We start from the raw sequence: 22,237 nt of genomic DNA, 5'->3' as shown, positions 1-22,237 counted from the left end.
TGAATGTTAGAAGGTGACAGATGACCTGGGGCAGAACATTTGAAGCTGAAAGCACAGCAAGTATAAAAAAACCCTAAGTAAGGAAAAAGTGTGGGGAGGAATGGAAAGCAAATCAGTATGGCTAAAGAGTAGTTAATGAGGAAGAGAGTGGAAGATGAGGGCAGAGGTAGACAGATAAGAGATCATGTAGGGTTTCTGTAGGTCATAGGTGCAACTCAGGTAGGGTTACAAGGGGATGCATTTGGAAGGTTTTAAGCAAAGAATTGGGAGTTATCTGATTTATGCTCTACAAAGTACATTTTGGGTTCCTCGGGCACAGTTGAATTGTAGAGAGGCTAGAGTAGAGGCAGAGAGACTGATTAGGAGGGTTTTGCAGCAAAACGGCCAAGAAATACTAAGGATGACTTAGACTGAGGCTGTGTTAGGAATAGTGGTAGTGTTGAGTGAGTTTGGTATGTTTTGGAGGTAGAGCCAGTTTTTTTGTTTGTTTTTGGTTTTGTCTGAGATGGTGTTTGAGGGGGAACAGAACAGAGGATGTCAATAGTTTACATTGTAGCATTGTAAAAATATGGGAAACAATATAAATACCCATCAACAGTGGTAATTCCACACAATGGAGTACAGTGCAGATGTAAGAAAAGAATGTGAGGGGCGCCTGGGTGGCTCAGTTGGTTGAGCGACTGCCTTTGGCTCAGGTCACGATCCTGGAGTCCTGGGATTGAGTCCTGCATCGGGCTCCCTGCTCAGCGGGGGGTCTGCTTCTCCCTCTGCCCTCTTCCCTCTCGTGCTCTCTGTCTCTCATTCTTTCTCAAATAAATAAATAAAAAAATTTTAAAAAATATTTTATTTATTTATTTGACAGAGACATAGAGAGAGAGGGAACACAAGCAGGGGGAGTAGGAGAGGAAGAAGCAGGCTTCCCCGCGGAGCAGGGAGCTGGATGTGGGGCTCGATCCCAGGGTCCTGGGATCAGGACCTGAGCCGAATGCAGACGCTTAACGACTGAGCCACCCAGGCGCCCCATAAATAAAATCTTAAAAAAAAAAAAAAAAGAATGTGAAAGAGCTCTGTGAATGGATACAAAGTAATTTCTAGGACATACTGTTAATGGAAAAAAGCATGTTGCCTTTTATGTAAGAAAAGAGGGAAATAAGAATATAGATAAGTATTTGCACATTTGTGCAAAAATAAATACAAGGAAGGTAATCCAGAAACTAATGAGATTGGTTTCTTATAGGATTTGGGTGGGAACATTGTGGAAAGGAAGGGGATGGGAATGAAAGTAGTAGGGATGGAGAGAGGGGTGCTTTTGTGAATGTATCTTTTTGTGTAGGTCTGACTTTGGAACCATACTAATGTTTCACATAATCAAAAATAAATAAAATCTATCAGGATGGGAAGGAAGAAACCCAAATGAAATAAAAACACAAACAAATGAGCCTAATTGGATTTCTAATAAGTAACAACCACGTTGAAGGAGAAGAGGGCCGTGTGGGTGGCTCAGTCAGTTAAGCAGCTGCCTTCGTACTGGGATCATTGAGCCCCGTGTTGGGGCTCCTTGCTCAGCGGGGAGCCTGCTTCTCCCTCTGCCCCGATTGTGCTCTCTGACTCTCTCTCTGTGTCAAATAAATAAAATCTTTTTTTTTAAAAAAAAGGGAGAATAAAAAAACCAATTAACGACACAGAATTTTGACTATAAACCCCAAGCTCAAAACAAAAAAATCTGTAAACAAATACTGAGCTATTGTTATTAGAATTGTTTTTTGTTTGAATTAGGAATTCCGTACTACCTTATATACTTTAGGAGTAAGTGAGTTTACCAATATATTGAAGATAGAGATTTATCACTGTGGTAAAGAGAGTTGTAAATATGGCTTGAATGACATTGTGATTGGATTAGAATCTGAGATCAGTATGAATTACTGGTCTTTTTAGATAGACACAATAAATATAGATGTGTGTATGCATGGATCAGTATACAGGCATTTGTTTCCTAGTTCTGTCTGCTGTTCATTCTCTGACAAAATAGAAAGCTCTTTTGAGTTCCTGGATTTGGAGGACAGGTTCACAGTTAACTAGGATGTATTTAACAGGCATCCTTAAAATTTGCTTTCTCCTTAGTTCCTAGTTTTCACCAGTATTTGATAAAATATGAAAAGATGCTGAATGATAAACACGTGCCATATAGTTCTTGGGTATATATGAATAGTTGATTATTCTAGTCTCTGCTTACTCTTCCTCAGGCCACTTGGGACAGCCCAAATGGAAAGCTTGTATAAGTTAGTGTTTAAGACACTATGTGGAGAAATGTCTGATCCCTATAGTCCTGGCTACCTTCTTAGAAGATGCTGTGTGTATGTATATATATATATATATATATATTTTTTTTTTAAATATTTTATTTATTTATTTGACAGAGAGACATGGCCAGAGAGGGAACACAAGCAGGGGGAGTGGGAGAGGGAGAAGCAGGCTTCCTGAGGAGCAGGGAGCCCAACGTAGGGCTCGATCCCAGGACCCTGGGATCATGACCTGAACTGAAGGCAGACACCCAACGACTGAGCCACCCAGGTGCCCCTAACTCATAATTTCTTAAAAAAAAAAAAAAAAGTCATAAAATTTAGCACTCCATCAACTGTGTTTTGATTAGCTTTGAACAGACACACTTTTTTTTTTTTTTAAAGATTTTATTTATTCATTTGACAGAGAGAGAGTAGCAAGAGCAGGAACACAAGCGGGGGAGTGGGAGAGAGAGAAGCAGGCTTCCCGCAGAGCAGGGAGCCTGATGCGGGGCTCGATCCCAGGACCCTGGGATCATGACCTGAGCCGAAGGCAGATGCTTAATGACTGAGCCACCCAGGTACCCCAACACACATTTTTTTTTAAAGGTTTTAATTTATTGGAGAGAGAAAGCGAGAGAGAAAGCACGCGTGGGGGCAGAGGGAGAGGGAGAAGCAGACTCCCCTGCTGAGCTGGGAGCCCGATGTGGGGCTCAATCCCAGGACCCTGAGATCGTGACCCAAGCCAAAGGCAGATGTTCAACCAGCTGAGCCACCCGGGTGCCCTGAGACACACATTTTTGAAATAGTTTTATGCAACATTCATGAAGTGATTGAGATAATATTTTCAATTTGTTTCATATTAATGTAAGATATTAGTAATTTCAGTAAGGTAGAGTGTTATTGGAGTTGCTGTTTCCTTCAAAGCAGGGACTGAATGAAGTAAAATGCCTTTGGGTCTAAGAGAACATTAAGTGGGATTTCAACCATGCTCACAGTTTGCCTACATGTGTAGTTTCTTTAATTCATTTAGTGAGCCCTTTTGATTACCTGCCATTTGTAAAGGCACTCTGCTAAGTACTTGGATTATAAATATGAATATGACTCTCTCCTTGTCCTGAGGTTCAAGGTCCAATAGGGAAGATAAGCAAACTAATATTTGTAATGTAATGATTTAAAGCTAATAATAAACTGACACAGGTCACAGCAGGATCCCATGGAAGTGAGCCTTGGGGAATTAGGAAGGGCTCTAGAGAAAAATGTCACCTGAATTAGTACAGGTGCATAGGAGTTGGCCTGATGGACAGGGTGCTGGAATGAGCAGCATCTTGATAGATACCATAGTGTTTTGCACTTTAGGTAAATGAATAGTGTATGAAATAATTTCTTAAGTAGGATAATTCATGATAGGGGTTATCTCATTCTGTAGTCTCATTTGGTTGGCAAATTCTGGATGGCTTCATTTTGTGGGTTCCCTTATTTATTAGACCATGACTTAGTTGTTGGGGTGAATTGCTGGTGAGTAGAAAAGACTAACCTCTGGACTCGTGAGAACCCTTAGGTGAGGCTTTTGTTCTGAAGAGACTGGAGAAGTGTGTGTGTGTGTGTGTGTAACTAAGGGAGAAGAGTTTGACCTTAAACCTAAGAGAAGCAAAATGGAATTATAGAGAAAATATCTTTAGAAGACTAAGTTTTAGGGATCTTGGACTGATGACTTAAGCCAGATGGACATAGTCATACTATAGACTTCAGTGAGATAGATGGGCAGTGCTGGGGTCTCAGTTACAGAGATGGTAAAAGAATAGTTCTTGTCATCATATGTGTATGTTGATAGTATTTGGACCCTATTTTGGTTTATTAGTTTACTGATCTATTTAGTAGTAATTCCTGTGGGATTAAAAACTTTTTAAACATAAAAAAGTTAGGGGCTCCTGGGTGGCTCAGTTAAGTATCTGCCTTCGGCTCAGGTCATGATCTCAGGATCCTGTGATAGAGCCCCACATCGGTCTCCTTGCTCAGCAGGAAGTCTGCTTCTCCCTCTGCCTCTCCCCCCGCTTGTTCTCTCTTGCTCTCTCTCAAATAAATAAAACAAAGCAAAAATTTAAAATAAACATAAAAAAGTTAAACAATGTAAACCTTCCCACCCCTAGCCTCAGTCATCCTGTTCTTGTTTTTACCCTATTCCTCCAGCGCATTTACCCCACCCAGGAAACTTTTTATTAATTTATGTATTCTTCTAGAGTTTCTTTATGTAAATAAAGAAAATGAAAATACAGATTCTTATTTCTTTCTATCTCCACTGTCCAAAACCCACCAAAGCCAGCATATTATCCCTATTCTGCAAATTGGTCTTCCCATCCTTCCCTTTACATATTGTGTTTCTTTTTTTTTTAAAGATTTTATTTATTTATTTGAGAGAGAATGAGAGAGAGCACATGAGAGGGGGGAGGGGCAGAGGGAGAAGCAGACTCCCTGCCGAGCAGGGAGCCTGATGCGGGACTCGATCCTGGAACTCCAGGATCATGACCTGAGCCGAAGGCAGTCGCTTAACCAACTGAGCCACCCAGGTGCCCCATATTGTGTTTCTTAACAATGGAAATCTTCACAGAAGATTTTCCATAGAGTATGTATAATTTTATTTTATTTTATTTTCTTCTTCTTCCTCTTTTTTTAGTTTGTATGGTTTCCTTTTGGATACTTTATTTAACCAGTTCTCTGTTGGTAGACATTTGGGTTGTTTCTAGTTTTTAAAAAAAATTTTTTTAAAGATTCCATTTATTTATTTGAGAGAGAGAAAGAAAGTGCAAGCACGGGGTGGGGAGGGGGGTGGCAAGGAGCAGAGGGAAAGGGATAAGCAGACTGCACTCTTGAGTGTGGAGTCCAATGCAGGGCTCCATCCCACGACCCTGAGATCATGACCTGATCTGAAATCTAATTGGTCGCTTAACAGACTGAGCCACCCAGGCACCCTGGGTTGTTTACAGTTTTTTATTATTATAACAGTGTTGTAGTGAATTACCTTGTATATGTCATTTGTCCATAAGCAAGTATAAAAATATGGAATCAATTCAGATGCGGTATTACTAATCGGAGGCCATATATCTTTGTAATTTTTTTTTTTTTATTTGTGAGAGAGAGAATGAGAGACAGAGAGCATGAGAGGGAGGAGGGTCAGAGGGAGAAGCAGACTCCCTGCCGAGCAGGGAGCCCGATGTGGGACTCGATCCAGGGACTCCAGGATCATGACCTGAGCCGAAGGCAGTCGCTTAACCAACTGAGCCACCCAGGCGCCCTATCTTTGTAATTTTGATAGGTAGTGCCAAAATGCCCTCATGTTTGGACCCAGACTCTCACACTGATTATAAGGACTAATGTGTATTTCTTTCTTGCAAGCTTATTCGGATTTAATTGACATACAACATTGTGTAAGTTTAAGGTGTACAATGTGATGATTTGACATACGTATATATAGCAAAATATTTACCGCAGTTAAGGCTAGTTACTACATCTTTCACATAATTCACATAATTACCATTTTGTTGTTATGGTGGATAATAGGCATTTTTTTTTTTTTTTTTAAAGATTTTGTTTGTTTATTTGAGAGAGAGAATGAGCACGACCAAGACCGGAGCTGAAGGCAGATGCTTAATCAACTGAGCCACCCAGGCACTCTGATAATAGGCATTTCTTCACAGCCTTGACAAGAAAGTACCTTGGCAGCGTGCCTGGGTGGCGCACTTGGTTGAGCGTCGGACTCTTGGATTCTTGTTTTCATCTCAGGTGGTGATCTCAGGGTCCTCCGATTGAGCTCCCTGTCGCGCTCCATGCTCCGCATGCAGTCTGCTTGAAATTCTTTATCCCTGTCCCTCTGCTCCTCCCTCTCCCCCCGCCCCCCGCATGCACCCTAGAGCTCTCTCTCTCTCTAAAATAAATAAATAAATCTTTAGAAAGTACCTTGGCAAACAGGGATTTTTGCTAAGCTGATACGTGGAAAATGGGGTCTCTGTAGTTTTATTTCTCATTCTAGTAAATATCTTTTGGTGAAATGTGTACATAGTTCTTTTGGATGAATAATCTATGGTTGGAATTCCTATGTCATAGGGTATGTGAATTTCCATTGCTCCACATTCTCAGCAAGCCTGGGTATTCTTAGTTTCTTTAAATTTTACTTATTTTGGTGGCTACAAAGTATCTTATTGTGGTTTTAATTTTTATTTTTATCCTCTAATGAGAGTGTCCATTTTTTCCCTATGCTTGTGGCTTTATTGGTTTTTTTGAAAACTTTATTTTAAAAAACCCTGAATATATAATCTCCATTTGTTAAACAAAAAGAAAGAAGAACAGACAAACACTCTTACACTAGCAATCTTAATCTGGTTCTTCACTGGGTACTAGGTATTAAAGAATATTTTTGACTCTTCTAATTGCATTTTGTAAAAAAAAAAAATGTGGTAGAAATTACGTTACTTTATCCTTTGATGTAGGGCTAGGACTTTGTGCTAGTATGTGAGGAGTACTCTGAGTTCAGTAGGAAGAAGGTGAAGTGGAGAGAGATGAATACTTACACCATGAAGTGAGTTTTGAATTTACATGGTTTTGCTTGCTTATTTGTGGGTGGAGATTGGGAGGTTGAAATCACTGTTACTTAAATAGAATAGTTTAGCCAGCTCTTAAATTATTATATAACTTGCATGATTGAGGCATAGTATCTTTTTTGTTTCTGTTTTTGTAGAAAAGTATTTTTACTTGAACAAGGACTAGAGATAGACTCTGTATAGGGGTTTTTGTTTGTTTATATGCCATTCTCAGTGCTTGGATAAGCTTTTGAAATCTTCACCCACATCTTTTTAAAGTTTATTGGATGTTTATTGTTTGTCCAGAATTTTTTCCTTTCTGTGAGAGTGGATCTTCATGTGTAAAGTTATTAATAACATTGTTTTTACCTAAAGTTTTAGTAGGAATTTTAAGAGTAAATTATTTTTTAAAGATTTTATTTATTTATTTGAGAGAGAGCAAGAGCGCCAGCAGGGGGAAGGGCAGAGGGAGAAGTAGACTCCCCCCTAGACATCATTTTTTGGCAGTTTTAGGTTCACAATAAATTGAGTAGGAAGTACAGAGAGTTCTCTTATATCCCTGCCCCCACATGCATAGCCTCCCTGACTGTCAACATCCTGCACCAACAAATTGTGGTTATTTTCAATTGACCGATTCCCTTACTTTTGGAAAAGTAAGCAGTTTGATATATTTTAACATTGTCTGAAGTCTGTTTTATAACATTCTTCTCATTTTAAAAAGAGTATTATTGACCTTATTACAAAAACAAACCAAGGCGAGAATTAAATTACTTTCTTTCTAACAGAATTTTATTTTGAAGATACAAAATGAAAAAAATTTTCAACCTTTATAGCAACAATTACGCTCTCCTTTAATTCTTACTAATTTTATGAAACTTGAAGATTAAGTCTTTTCTCCCTTCTTTTACATCTTTAAATGTAAAAATGTTCTAACCAGATGCTTGGAATTTTTTATTAAAATTTCTAAAAAATTAAAATTATTAAAATTTCTGAATTTTTAATTAAAATTAAAATCCCCTCCGGAGGGGCGCCTGGGTGGCTCAGTCAGTTAATTAAGCGCCTGCCTTCAGCTCAGGTCATGATCCCAGGGTTCTGTAATCAAGCCCCAAGTGTGGCTCCCTGCTCTGCGGAGCCTGCTTTTCCCTCTCCTCCCCGCTTGTGCTCTCTCTAGCCATCTCTGTCTCCCTCTCTCAAATAAATAAATAAAACCTTAAAAAAAAAAGATACTAAAAATTTTATTTATTCATTTGAGAGACAGAGCATGAGAGGGGAGGGGCAGGAGGAGAGGGGAGAGACAAGCAGACACCCCACCCAGCACAGAGCCTGAGCCTGATGTGGTGCTCGATTCCAGGACCCTGGGATCACAACCTGAGTCAAAGTCAGAGGCTTAACCCACTGAGCCACTCAGGTACCCCATGGCCCTGCTTTTTAATTTTGCACTGGGCCTTCAAATTATGTAGCCAGTTGTGGCTACATACTATAAAGCCTAGTAAGTAATGAGAAAAACGCAACCCAATAAAAATGGCCAAAACTGTGAACAAAGGAATGCAGAAAGGAACATAGATATTAATAAACATGTGAAAAGGTCTTCAACCTCATTAAGTAATACAGACTGAAATCATGGTATAAGTTCTATATTGCCTCAAATTAAGAAATCTGAATTTACCAGGTATTGGAGAGGATTGTGTCATCAGTTTACATACTGCTGCTGAGTTGGTAGAGTGATATAATTGGAAGACAGTTTGGCATTTTTGGTAAAGTTGGGAATTTACATGTCCTATAACCCACCAATTCCACTTCTAGGTTTAAAGCATACCCTAAAGATGGGGCGCCTGGGTGGCTCAGTCGTTAAGCGTCTGCCTTCTACTCAGGTCATGATCCCAGGGTCGTGGGATCGAGCCCTGCATCGGGCTCCCTGCTCCGCGGGAAGCCTGCTTCTCCCTCTCCCACTCTCCCTGCTTGTGTTCCCTCTCTTGCTGTCTCTCTCTGTCAAATAAATAAATAAAATCTAAAAAAAAAAGCATACCCTAAAGAAATTCTTGTTCATGTGCACCTGGAGACCTGTGTAATAATGTTGATAAAAGCAAAAAACTTTAAACCATCTTAAATGCTTGAAAACAGAGTAAATACATGTGGCGTATTTACATAATGAAACAGTCTAGAGAATTAAAAAGTAACATGAATAAAGCTTAGAAAAATATTTGAGTGACAAAATTCACATCCCTGAAGACTCCATCAGCATATGAATTTATCAAGCTGAAAAAGGGAGCCAGGGATACAAAGCTAAACAAAACATTATTTAGGGATATATACATGTGTGACAAAGTTCTGTTTTAAACAGTAATGGAATAATTATTCAGGATAAAGGTTGGGATGAGAGGAGCATGTAGGTAGATGTAATGTTACTGGTGTTCTTCTGTGGGATGGTGATTTATAGTGTTCATCTTACGTTTGCTTGCATGCATCTTTCCATATATTGTGTGTGTTTCAAATACTAGAGAAGGGGGGAAGATGAAATAAGCTATCCATAGTTAGTAGCTTATGGTGTAGATAGAGGAATAGGTTGAGAAGTTGAAAGAAAATTAGCATGTTACAGAAAAGAGGTTTCAGAAAGGTGATCTGAATGAGAGGATTTAGGTAGTTGTATAGGGTGTCTACTTAGTTCCCTTCTTGTTCTAATGCTCTACAATTTTAATATTGTAGTTCATATGTTTCTTACATTTTTCCCCATATTTAAAAATAGTTATAAACAGTCATGTCATACAAGTAATAAATTTGTTTTTAATTTAGCTCATTTAGGTGTTAATACCTTTTATCTTCACCCTTTTTTGTAGTGTCTTCTAATTTGAAAGTCTTCCACGAAAACTTCAGTTTAAAAAAATAAGTAATGTCATCATCTGATATCTTAAAAGACTGAAATGGGGGCTATCATTTTGAGGTAAGTATCCAATTTTGTATCTTTACTTACGTTCATTTTCCAGAAGTTGAAAAATAGAAGGAAGGGAATATTAGTTAGGTTCTAAATCTTTTTTTTTTTTAAGATTTTATTTTTAGGTAATCTCTACTCCCAACATGGGGTTTGAACTCTTGACCTTGAGATCAAGAATTGAATGCTCTTTTGACTGAGCAAGCCAGGCACCCCTAGATTCTAAATCTTTTAGTTAATCTCTGTTAGAAAGGTAGAAATCCTAGGCGTTGTTTTAAAATAGTCTGATGGTTAGGATTATGTTTATCTCATTGTTAACAGAGCTTCATGAAGGACGGAGGAGGGGATAGTATTGTTGAAAGCTGTTTGGAGAGGTTAATTGAAAACTGAAGCTTTTTGGACCTTTTTTGGAGTTGGTAGTTAGGAGGTTATTGTTTGCCCCTTTCAAGACAGTGTTTGTGGCTGAAAATAAGTTTGCAGTAAAAGAGTGAAGAGGAGGTGATAAAGTGAATATTTCATCTCGAATTCATTTATTAAATCAGTAGGTAGAATGTACTTAGGATGCAGCAATCATTTTCCTAAGTACTGGAGTTCTAGTTAGCATGACCATATATCCTGGTTTAAGCCTCTTGTAGATCAATTAATGCCGAACTTTTCCCCCTAGCTTTGAGATATAATTGGCATATATCATTCTGTAATCGCCCACCTTTTTTTTTTTGCTCTGTACTTTTTTATCCCCATGAGTTAGTTTTTATCTTTTTTTTTTTTTAAAAGATTTTATTTATTTATTTGTCAGAGAGAGAGAGAGAGAGAGCATAAGCAGGGGGAGCAGCAGGCAGGGGGAGAAGCAGGCTCCCCATTGAGCAGGGAGCCCAGTGCAGAATTCGATCCTACGACCCTGGGATCATGACCCAACTGGAAGGCAGATGCTTAACCAACTGAGCCACCCAGGCGTCCCAGTTTTTATCTTTTTAAAATTTTTATTGATCTTTACTATTTTTATTTTTTTTTAAAGTAATCTCTATGCCCATCATGGGGCTTGAACTCACAATCCTAAGATCAAGAGTTGCATGCACCCTGCCACTACCCTCCCCTTTGGCCACCCCCAGTTCTATATTTAGGGGTCTGTTTCTTTGTTTATTTGCTTGTTTTGTTTTTAGATTCCACATGTAAGTGAAATCATAAGGTATTTGCCTTTGACTTATATCACTTAGCATAATATCCTGTAGGTCCATCCATGTTGTCATGAATGGCAAGATTTCACTTCTCTGGGCACCTGGGTGGCTCAGTTGTTAAGCATCTGCCTTCGGCTCAGGTCATGATCCCAGGGTCCTGAATTTGAGTGCTGCATCAGGCTCCCTGCTCCGTGGGAAGCCTGCTTCTCCCTCTCCCACTCCCCCTGCTTGTGTGCTCTCTCTCGCTGTGTCTCTCTGTCAAATAAATAAATAAAATCTTAAAAAAAAAAAAAAAAGATTTCACTTTTCTTATGGGTGAATAATACTGCATTTTATACATGTATATCACAGCTTTATTCATTCATTCATCTATCTGTGGACACTTAGGCTGCTTCCATATCTTGGCTACTGTAAATAATGCCGCAGTAAACATAGGGGTGCATATATCTTTTTGAAGTAGCGTTTTTTTCTTTTCGTAAGTGTCCAGAAGTGAAATTACCGAATTATATGGTTATTTCTTTTTTTAAGATTTTATTTATTTATTTGACAGAGAGAGACACAGCAAGACATGGAACACAAGCAGGGGGAGTGGGAGAGGGGGAAGCAGGCTCTCCACCGAGCAGGGAGCCCGATGCGGGGCTCGATCCCAGGATCCTGGGATCATAACCTGAGCCGAAGGCAGACGCTTAACGACTGAGCCACCCAGGCGCCCCTGGTTATTTCTTTTTATTTCTTATTTTTTTTTAAGATTTTATTTATTTGAGAGAGTGAACACAACAGGGGAAGGGGCTGAGTGAGGAGAAGCAGACTCCCTGCTGAGCAGGGAGCCCGATGCGGGGCTCGATCCCAGGACCCTGGGATCATCACCTGAGCTGAAGGCAGACACTTAACCGACTGAGCACCCAGGCACCCCGGTATTTCTATTTTTAATTTTTTGCTGTTTTCCATGCTGTTTTCCAAAGTGGCTGCACCAATTTACATTCCTACCAACAGTATACAAGGATTCCCTTTTCTCTACATCCTCACCAACACTTGTTACTACTTGTCTTTTTGGTACTAGCCATTCTGACTGGTGTGAAGTGATATTGTGGTTTTGATTTGCATTTCCCTGATGATCAATGATGTTGAGCGTCTTTTCATGTGTCTTTTGGCTATCTGTATGTCTTCTTTGGAAAAATGTCTATTCAGTGCCTCTGCCCATTTTTAAAATCAGATTGTTTTCTTGGTGTTGACTTGTATAAATTCTTTATTTATTTTGAATATTAACTACTTATCAGATACATAATTTGTAAATATCTTCTCCCATTCAGTAAATTGCCTTCTCATTTTGTAGATGGTTTCCTTTGCTGTGCAGAAACTTTTTATTTTGGCATACTGCCAACTATTTATTTTTGCTTTTGTTCCTTGCTTGGGAGGACAAATCCAGAAAAATACCATGAAGGCTGATGTGTAAGAATTTACTGCCTATGTTTCCTTCTAGGAGTTCTGTGGTTTCAGGTCTCACATTTAGGTCTTTAATCCATTTTGAGTTTATTTTTGTGTACCGTACGGGAAAGTGGTCCAGTTTCATTTTTTTGTATGTATCTGTCCAGTTTCCCAGCACCATTTATTGAAGAGACTGTCCTTTCCCCATTGTGTATTGCCTCCTTTGTTGTAGATTAACCACATTAAGTATGGGTTTATTACTTGGCTTTTTATTCTGTTCCGTTGATCCATGGGTCTTACTTTTGCGCCAGTACCATGCTGTTCTGATTACTATAGGTTTTTAGTGTAGTTTGAAATCTAGAATTGTGATACTTCAGTTTTTATTCTTTCTCAAGGTTGCTTTGGCTGTTTAGGGTCTTTTGTAGTTCTGTACTAATGTTAGGATTATTCTAGTTCTATGAAAAATACTGTTGGTATTTTGATACGGCTTGCATGGAATCTGTAGATTGTTGTGGGTAGTATGGACATTTTAACAATGTTAATTCTTCCAGTCCATAGACATGGTATATGTTTCCATTTATTTGTGTTGTCTTCAATTTCTTTTTTTTATTTTTTATTTTATTTTATTTATTTATTTTTTTAAAGATTTTATTTATTTATTTGATAGAGAGAGACACAGCAAGAGAGGGAACACAAGCAAGGGGAGTGGGAGAAGGAGAAGCAGGCTTCCTGCTGAGCAGGGAGCCTGATGCAGGGCTCGATCCCAGGACCTCGGGATCATGACCTGAGCTGAATGCAGACGCTTAACGACTGAGCCACCCAGCTTTTTTTATTTTTATTTTTTTTAAAGATTTCTTATTTATTTATTTGACAGAGAGAGAGATAGTGAAAGCAGGAACATAAGCAGTGGGAGTGGGAAAGGGAGAAGCAGGCTTCCCGCGGAGCAAGGAGCCCGATGTGGGGCTCGATCCCAGGACCCTGGGACCATGACCTGAGTAGAAGGCAGACACTTAACGACTGAGCCACCCAGGTGCCCCGCTCTTTTTTTATTTTTAAAGCTTCCTTTTTTTAAACTTTTTAAAAAGTTGAGCGTGGAGTCCAGCACAGGGTTTGAACTCATGAGGTCCTGAGCTGTGATCAGGAGTTGGATGCTTAACCGACAGAGCCACCCACATGCCCGGTCTTCAATTTCTTTCATCATATCTTATAGTTTTCAGAGTACAGGTCTTTTACTTCCTTGGGTAAATTTATTCCTAGGTATTTTATTCTTTTATGCACTTGTAAATGGGATTATTTTCTTAATACCTCTTTCTGTTCATTATTGCATATAGAAATGCAACAGTATTCTGTATATTAGTTTTGTGCCCTCAACTTTACTCAATTAATTTTTTATTTTTTTATTTTATTTTTTTTTTAAAGATTTTATTTATTTATTTGAGACAGAGAGAATGAGAGACAGAGAGCATGAGAGGGAGGAGGGTCAGAGGGAGAAGCAGACTCCCTGCCGAGCAGGGAGCCCGATGCGGGACTCGATCCCGGGACTCCAGGATCATGACCTGAGCCGAAGGCAGTCGCTTAACCAACTGAGCCACCCAGGCGCCCAATTTTTTAGTTCTAATATATTTTTTTTTTGATGGAATCTTTAGGATTTTGTTTTTTTTTTTAATTTTCTATATATTATACCTTGTCATTTGCAAATAGTGACAGTTTTACTTTTTCCTACCAATTTGGATGCCTTTTATTTATTTATTTTTGTTTCATTGCTGTGGTTAGAACTTCCAGTACTGTGTTGAATAAAAGTGTTGAGAGTGGACATCCTTGTTTTATTCCTGATCTTAGAGGAAAAACTTTCAGCTTTGAGTATGATGTTAGCTTTGAGTTTGTCATATATAGTTTTTATTACGTTGAGATGTGTTTCCTCTAAATTTGCTTTGTGGAGAGTTTTTACCATGAACAGATGTAGAATTTTGTCAAATACTTTTTCTGTATCTATTGAAATGATCATATGATTTTTATCCTTCATTTTGTTAATGTGGCGCATCACATTGATTGATTTGCAGATATTGAACCATTCTTGCATCTCTAGATGTCCAACTGTTTTCTTTAAGATTTTATTTTATTTTATTTATTTTTTATTTTTTTAAAGATTTTATTTATTTATTTGAGAGAGAGAGAGAGAGATCACAAGTAAGCAGACAGGCAGGCAGAGGGAGAGGGAGAAGCAGGCTCCCCGCTGAGTACGGAGCCTGATGCGGGGCTTGATCCCAGGATGCTGGGATCATGACCTGAGCTGAAGGCAGATGCTTAACTGACTGAGTCACCCAGGTGCCCCAAGATTTTATTTTTTTTAAAGTAATCTTTACACCCAAAGTGGGGCTCAAGCTCACAACCCCCAGTTTAAGAGTTACATGCTCCACTCACTGAGCCAGCTAGGCACCCCTGGCTGTTCACCTATTTTTTTTTTTTTTAAAGATTTTATTTATTTAACAGAGAGAGACACAGCTAGAGAGGGAACACAAGCAGGGGGAGTGGGAGAGGGAGAAGCAGGCTCCCCGCTGAGCAGGAAGCCCAATGCAGGGCTCGATCCCAGGACCCTGGGACTGTGATCCGAGCTGAAGGCAGACACCTAATGACTGAGCCACCCAGGCGCCCCAGTTCACCTATTTTTAATGCCCTCTTTTGCTTTTAAGTCTACTGGTTTGGATGATAAATTACATGGTTCATCCAGTGATACATTACATGGATGATAAATTACATAGTCTATGTTCTGTTAACAAGGACAGACATTACCTGCCTGGGCTTATTTTGCCAGCTAAACTGGGCTTCTAGTCTTGCAGGCAAGTTAAGTGCTTAACAAATGTTCATGAAATGAATTGGCTAATTACAGCTGTGATCAGGGCTGCAGAAGTGAAATAATGACTACCTGATTGAGTTCATTCAACAGCAGAGATTTCAGAAGTAGATTTGGCAGAGAATATGGAAGAAAGGAGTCATACAAACGAATCCAAGATTTTGAGTTCTGGTGGCTTGAAGTATGATGGTACCATGAACAGAAGAAGTAAGGAAACTATGAAGAAAGACTGGTACTAATGGTCTAGTGGGTGGGACTGTAACAGGATGAATTTTGTTAGACACATTTTTTGAGTTATAGGTAGACGTTTTAGAATATTTCCTTAATTGTGGGAATATGAAACTGGAAATTAGAAAAATCTACTTTAGGACCTGGATATAATAGATTTTGGAGTAATTCACATAGAATGTCAATTGAAAGTAGGTAATATTTACAGGGCCCTAGCCGAGAGAAAAATGTTAAGTGCAGGACTTTAGGAAGTATCTATGGTAAATGAGTGGATGTTGTTAAAAAGAATCTGTAAGGGAGAAATAAGAAAAATATTAAGGAGACCAGAATCATGCAGCATCTTTCTTTGAAGCGTAGTAAAGAATTTCAGGGAGAGGCTCTTTAGAGGGATGAGATGCTGTAGAAAGATTAAGGATTTAATTAAATTAAATTAATTTATTTATTTTTAAAGATTTTATTTATTTATTTGACAGAGAGAGACATAGCGAGAGAGGGAACACAAGCAGGGGGAGTGGGAGAGGGAGAAGCAGGCTTCCCGCCGAGCAGGGAGCCCGATGTGGGGCTCGATCCCAGGACCCTGGGACCATGACCTGAGCCGAAGGCAGATGCTTAACCGACTGAGCCACCCAGGCGCCCCAAGATTAAGGATTTTAATACCCTGGAAAGCGTCACTGAATTTAACTATTAAGAAGTTATTGAAGGACATCTGGGTGGCTTAGTCAGTTGAGTGTCCGACTCTTTGATTTCCGCTCATGGCATGATCTCAGGGTTATGAAATTGAGCCCCAAATCCGGGCTCTGTGTTAGATGTGGAACCTGCTTAAGATTCTCTCTCTGCCCCTCCCCCCTTTCTCTCTCTTAAAAGAAAGAGTTAAGTAAATGGTTTTACAACCTACACAGCATGAAGAATAAAGTAGAATGTTTTTCAAGAAGTTTGTGCAGTTGTGAGGACTTAGCCATATAGGAGATATTTTTTGCATTAGCATGTAGTATATTTTAGATAAAGGGGAATGATCCATTAGAGTTTAGTAGTTTAAATATTAGAGTGATTAATTGCCAGGAGGAGGTAGAAAGGTTTGAGATCAAGGACATGGGTAAAGGGCTTAATTCTTACAGAAAAGTAGCAACATTTCTCCTTAGAAACCAGAGGAATAGAAGAAAGCAAATCAAGGAATTTTTAGGCAAAGAGGAGGAAAACTGTGTAATTCTTTATCCTACTTTGTTAATAAGGTAGGGATTAAGGTTATCTGCTAGGTATATAGTTAATTAGCAGGGGTGTTGGGATCCTGGGAGAAGAAAATATTTAGGGAAAACATTGTAATCACCAAATTCACTGAATATTTATTAAACATCTGCTTTGTGCCAGGTATTCTTATAGATAAGATCCAGAAAAATACCAAATTGTAATGTGATAACAAAGAGAATTTTAAAACAAAGCGCTTGGTAGAGTGGCTGGGTGATTACTTCTTTTGTTTCTTTTTTTCTTTTAAAATATTTTATTTATTTGACAGAGACAGAGAGAGAGAGTGTGCATAAGCAGGGGGAGTGGCAGGGTGAGGGAGAGGGAGAAGCAGGCTTCCTTCTGAGCGGGGAGCCCGATGTGAGGCTTGATCCCAGGACCCTAGGATCATGACCTGAGCCGAAGGCAGACACTTAACTGACTGAGCCACCTAGGCACCCCCTTTATTTTTTTTTAAGATTTTATTTATTTATTTGACAGAGCACGAGTGGGGTGAGGCACAGAGGGAGAAGGAAAAGCAGACTCCTCACCGAGCAGGAAGCCTCATGCGGGGCTCAATTTCAGGACCTCGAGACCATGACTTGAGCCAAAGGCAGATGCTTAACTGACTGAGCCACCCAGGCACCCCTCGGTGTTTACTCCTGAGGAGGTGACATTAAGATAAGGTGTGAAAGGGCACCTGGGTGGCTCAGTCGTTAAGCGTCTGCCTTCGGCTCAGGTCATGATCCTAGGGTCCTGGGATCAAGCCCCACATCGGGCTCTCTGCTCTGCGGCAAGTCTGCTTCTCCCTCTCCCACTCCCCCTGCTTGTGTTCCCTCTCTCACTGTGTCTCTCTCTGTCAAATAAATAAAATCTTTAAAAAAAAAAAAAAAAAGATAAGGTGTGAAAGACAAAAATTCTGTCACTTGAAAATCAAACTAAGTAAGAACCTTCAAGTGGAAACAAGCTTGTTGTGTTGGAGATATAGAAGTCCCATACTCTAGAACAGAATGGAAGAGGACCATAGTATCATGAGATGAAGTTCATGTAGGTAGGGTTGGGCCGTGTTAGTCCTATGGCCATGGTAAGGAGTCTAGACTCAAGGAAGTTTTTTTTTTTTTTAAATATTTTATTTATTAGAGAGAGAGTGAGAGCATGAGCAGTGGGAGGGGCAGAGGGAGAAGCAGGCTCCCCACTGAGGACATGGGGCTCGATCCTAGGCCCTTGGGATCATGACCTGAGCCGAAGGCAGACACTTAACTGGCTGAGCCATCGAGGTGCTCAAGGAAGGTTTTGTTTTGTTTTGTTCTGTTTTTTAAGATTTTATTTATTTATTTGACAGAGAGAGACACAGCGAGAGAGGGAACACAGCAGGGGGAGTGGGAGAAGGAGAAGCAGGCTTCCCGCTGAGCAGGGAGCCTGACACGGGGCTCGATCCCGGGACCCTGGAATCATGTCCTGAACCGAAGGCAGACGCTTAATGACTGAGCCTGCCAGGCGCCCCTTGCTTTTTTATTTTTTAAAGATTTATTTATCTTAGTGTAAGTGGGGGGTGAGGGGCAAAGGGAGAGGGAGAGAGAAGTAGACTCCCTGCTGAGCCCAGAGCCCAGTGTCAGGCTTGATCTCATGACCTTGAGATCCCGACCCAAGCCGAAATCAAGAGTCAGATGCTTAACTGATTGAGTGACCCAGGTGCCCCCCTGCTTTTAATTCTTTTGGGTAGTGGAATTGTTGGATCATATGGTAAGTCTGTGTTTAAATTTTTGAGGAACTGCCATATTCTTCCACAGTCGTTGCACCATTTTACCTTCCCACACTAATATACAAGGGTTAAAATTTGTAGTTTACTTTTGGTTTTGAATAGTGGAATGTTTTAAGTATGTGTATTATCTTAGAACAGTGTATATCATAGATTGTTTTTAGTAGTTATAGAAGTAACACAAATCCTCATGCTCTGCTGTAAGATCAGAACTGGTAAAGAAAGTTGTGTTCTAGTTAATTCCTGTGAATTTAAAATTCTGGAGGCGTGGGCGCCTGGGTGGCTCAGATGGTTAAGCGTCTGCTTTTGGCTCAGGTCATGATCTCAGGGTCCTGGGATCGAGTCCCGCATCGGGCTCCCTGCTCCTTGGGAGCCTGCTTCTCCCTCTGCCTTTCTCTCTCGCTCTGTCTCTCATGAATAATAAAAAAAAAATCTTAAAAAAAATTTTTTTTTTAAATTCTGGAGGCTTAAAAAGAATATGTTGCCAGAAACTTACGGATACTGTGTCTATGTAACTTGGCTGTGATATCTAATATACTAGTATCTTCACTTGGCTCTGGAGAAAGCTTTGTGTTTTGATTAGTAGGTAGGAATAATTATAATTTCGCAGGATAGGACAAGATGATTAAATGAGCTAGAATGATTTTTTCTTCTCCCAAAGAGTACACTTGTTAACTTCCGAGATTGGAAATTTTATAAGGAGGTTGGGAAATTTTCATCTTGCTGTTGACTCATACATTGTCTGTGTGATAGTTCAGGAAAGATGTTGTCTGTTTAGATGGATGATAGACCAATAAGAATTATGAAAGGAAAAACTGTTGATGGGATGGATTATAGCTCTTGCAGAGGTTTTTGAAGCTTTGCACCTTGTTTGTAATTGTGATTTTGAAATTTTGAAGTAGATTGTATTCATTGTCTTAAGTATTGTTATAATTATGCTTTTTGTTGCTCAATGACATATTTTAATTTAAAAAAGTTTACTTTATGGGGCGCCTGGGTGGCTTAGTCAGTTAAGCGTCTGCCTTCAGCTCAGGTCATGATGCCAGGGTCCTGGGATGGAGCCCCACATCGGGCTCGCTGCTCAGTGGGGAGTCTGCTTCTCTCTCTCCCTCTGCCTGCTGCCCCGCCTGCTTGTATGCTAGCTCTCTCTCTCTCTGTCAAATAAATAAATAAAATCTTAAAAAAAAAACCCCTTACTTTAGAAGCTTCTTATCATGTTACATGAACACTGTGAATAAATTGAGTGGTTTAAACTTGCTTCCCGTCTTTATTAGTTCCTCTTCCTCCAGTTCTTGTCTTTGCCTCAGGGTTCTTTTTCTTTAATGTATATTGAATGTTTATGCAGTTAGAAAAAATGTTCATAAAGATCATATTGTTGAGTGCCTACTGTTTCTGGTCCTTTGATAACGTGGTTTTTGCTTTTACTCAGAAAATAACTGTGCTCAGATTGTCCATATAGTCTACCGTAGACAGTGAGGATATTGTGAAAGAAATTCTGGCTATCTGCGTAGCATGACCTTTCAAAACTGTTTTCTTTGCTGCAAGCATCTCACTTAGCCTTTTGACTGCCACATGACAGAGGAAGTAGTATATAAAGGGCAATATAAATGGCTGCCTTGTTGATGTCAGTACAGTTTTCCAATATAAGAGCATGCTCTTATGCCACATGTTACTAAATATCATTGTTTTGTTTTTGTGGAGGATTAACAATTTTCATGCATAATACAGAGTATATTTTAAGTATAATTATAAATATTATAATAGTTAAAACTGAAATAGAAGATAATTTATGTGGGGCGCCAGGCTTGCATGGGGTCATGAGGTTGAGCCCCACTTTGAGTAAAGAGATTACTTAAAAATAAATAAATGAGGGGCGCCTGGGTGGCTCAGTCGTTAAGCATCTGCCTTCGGCTCAGGTCATGATCCCAGGGTCCCGGGATCGAGCTCCCTGCTCTGCAGGAAGCCTGCTTCTCCCTCTCCCGCTCCCCCTGTTTGTGTTCCCTCTCTTGCTGTGTCTCTCCCTGTCAAATAAATAAAATCTTTAATAAATAAATAAATAAATGAAAACTTTAATAATTTATGTTACTTTGAAAAGTCTTAATTTTTTATTCAGAGTTTTTTTTTTTTTAAAGATTTTATTCATTTATTTGACAGAGAGAGACAGTGAGAGAGGGAACACAAGCAGAGGAAGTGGGAGAGGGAGAAGCAGACTTCCCACCGAGCAGGGAGCCTGATGCGGGGCTCGATCCCGGGACCCTGGGATCATGACCGGAGCCAAAGGCAGACACTTAATGACTAAGCCACCCAGGCGTCCCTATTCAAAGCTTTTTAAATTTAGTTTTAAGAATTATTAATGATTGGAGATTCTTATATACAGACCATGACTACAAATCCACTGTTTTTATGGGCAGAGATTTTAAAGCAACTTTGGAGGTATCTTTCTGCTGTTCCTGAGCAGCCAAGAGAGTCTTCCTTAAAACTGTGAAGGGGCTATAGAATTGTTCAGTTACTATGTTGAATACCTGAAATTAATATAACATTGTATGTCAACTATATATCAGTTAAAAAAAAAACATTGCTATGAAAGGGTCTGGGGAATATGAAAAAGCACCAGCCTTTTTTTTTTTTTTTAATTTTCATTAAAGATTTTATTTGTTTATTTTAGAGGGGGGAGGGACAGAGGGAAGGAGAGAGAGAGATTCTCAATCATACTCCCTGCTGAGTGCAGAGCCTAACATGGGGCTGGATCCCAGGACCCCGAGTTCATGACCTGAACAGAAATTAAGAGTTGGACCCTCAACCGACTGAGCCACCCAGGTGTTCCTGCACCAGCCAGATTTTATTTTATTTTATTTTTTAAAAAAGATTTCATTTATTTATTTGACAGAGAGAGACACAGAGAGAGAGGGAACACAAGCAAGGGGAGTGGGAGAGGGAGAAGCAGGCTCCCCCTGGAGCAGGGAGCCCGATGCAGGGCTCGATCCCAGGACTCCCGGATCATGACCTGAGCCAAAGGCAGATGCTTAACGACTGAGCCACCCAGGCGCCCCACCAGCCTGATTTTAAACTTTAATCTTATTTTCAGGTAGTAGCTTAGATCTATAATGTTTGTATTTATTTATTCATCATTCAGCAGATGATTATTCATGTCTGGTATCAGGCACTGTACAGAACCTGAAAGATAAAAGAGCCTGTCCCTGTTGGTCAGGAACTCACTATTTAGACAATAGCAAGGGTAGCAGGAATAAAGTTTAGTAGAATCATAACTCCTTATTCAGCTGCTAATGTCAGTTCCCTCACAGAATCTAGAGGTAAAGACAGAGGTTATAAGGAGAAGCAGTATGAGGATGGTCAAGATTCTTAGGTTGGAGCAGTGCTGGAGGGGAAGCAACTGCAGGTGACAGGAGAAATCTGGAGCTTGGGTTTAGTTATCACCAACACGGAGGTCACAGAGCAAAATGGGGAATGGGTTCCCATCAGATGAGTTCTCCATGCTAGGTGCTGCCTGGGAGCTTTACATATGTTATTGCTCTCAGTGTGTAAAAAAAAGTGTGAAATTCAGCATGTATACAGAAGATCACATTAACACTGAAATTTATGGCGCGCCTGGGTTGCTCAGTTGGTTAGGTGACTGCCTTCGGCTCAGGTCATGATCTTGGAGTCCTGGGATCAAGTCCCACATCAGGATCCCTGCTCAGCAGGGAGTCTGCTTCTCCCTCTGACCCTCCCCCCTCTCATGCTTGCTCTCTCTCATTCTCTCTCAAATAAATAAATAAATAAATAAATAAATAAAATCTTTAAA

At 39.8% G+C, this 22,237-nt stretch overlaps 1 protein-coding gene across 2 annotated transcripts in view; it reads left to right on the top strand.

Moving 5' to 3' along the window:
• Positions 1-22,237, top strand: part of PIK3CB (phosphatidylinositol-4,5-bisphosphate 3-kinase catalytic subunit beta) — a 204,230-nt gene that overhangs the window by 32,764 nt on the left and 149,229 nt on the right. For both annotated transcript variants that reach the window (XM_034995764.1, XM_034995750.1), the window contains exon 2: positions 9,688-9,791. The gene's annotated coding sequence lies outside the window, so the exon portion shown is untranslated. The remainder of the gene's footprint in view (positions 1-9,687; positions 9,792-22,237) is intronic.

Source organism: Mirounga leonina, unplaced genomic scaffold (assembly GCF_011800145.1).
Source record: "Mirounga leonina isolate KUSES-001 unplaced genomic scaffold, KU_Mleo_1.0 Mir_115, whole genome shotgun sequence".
NCBI classification, from domain to species: domain Eukaryota; kingdom Metazoa; phylum Chordata; class Mammalia; order Carnivora; family Phocidae; genus Mirounga; species Mirounga leonina.
Note: the sequence above shows the minus strand (reverse complement) of the source record. Positions and strands in the feature narration are given on the sequence as shown.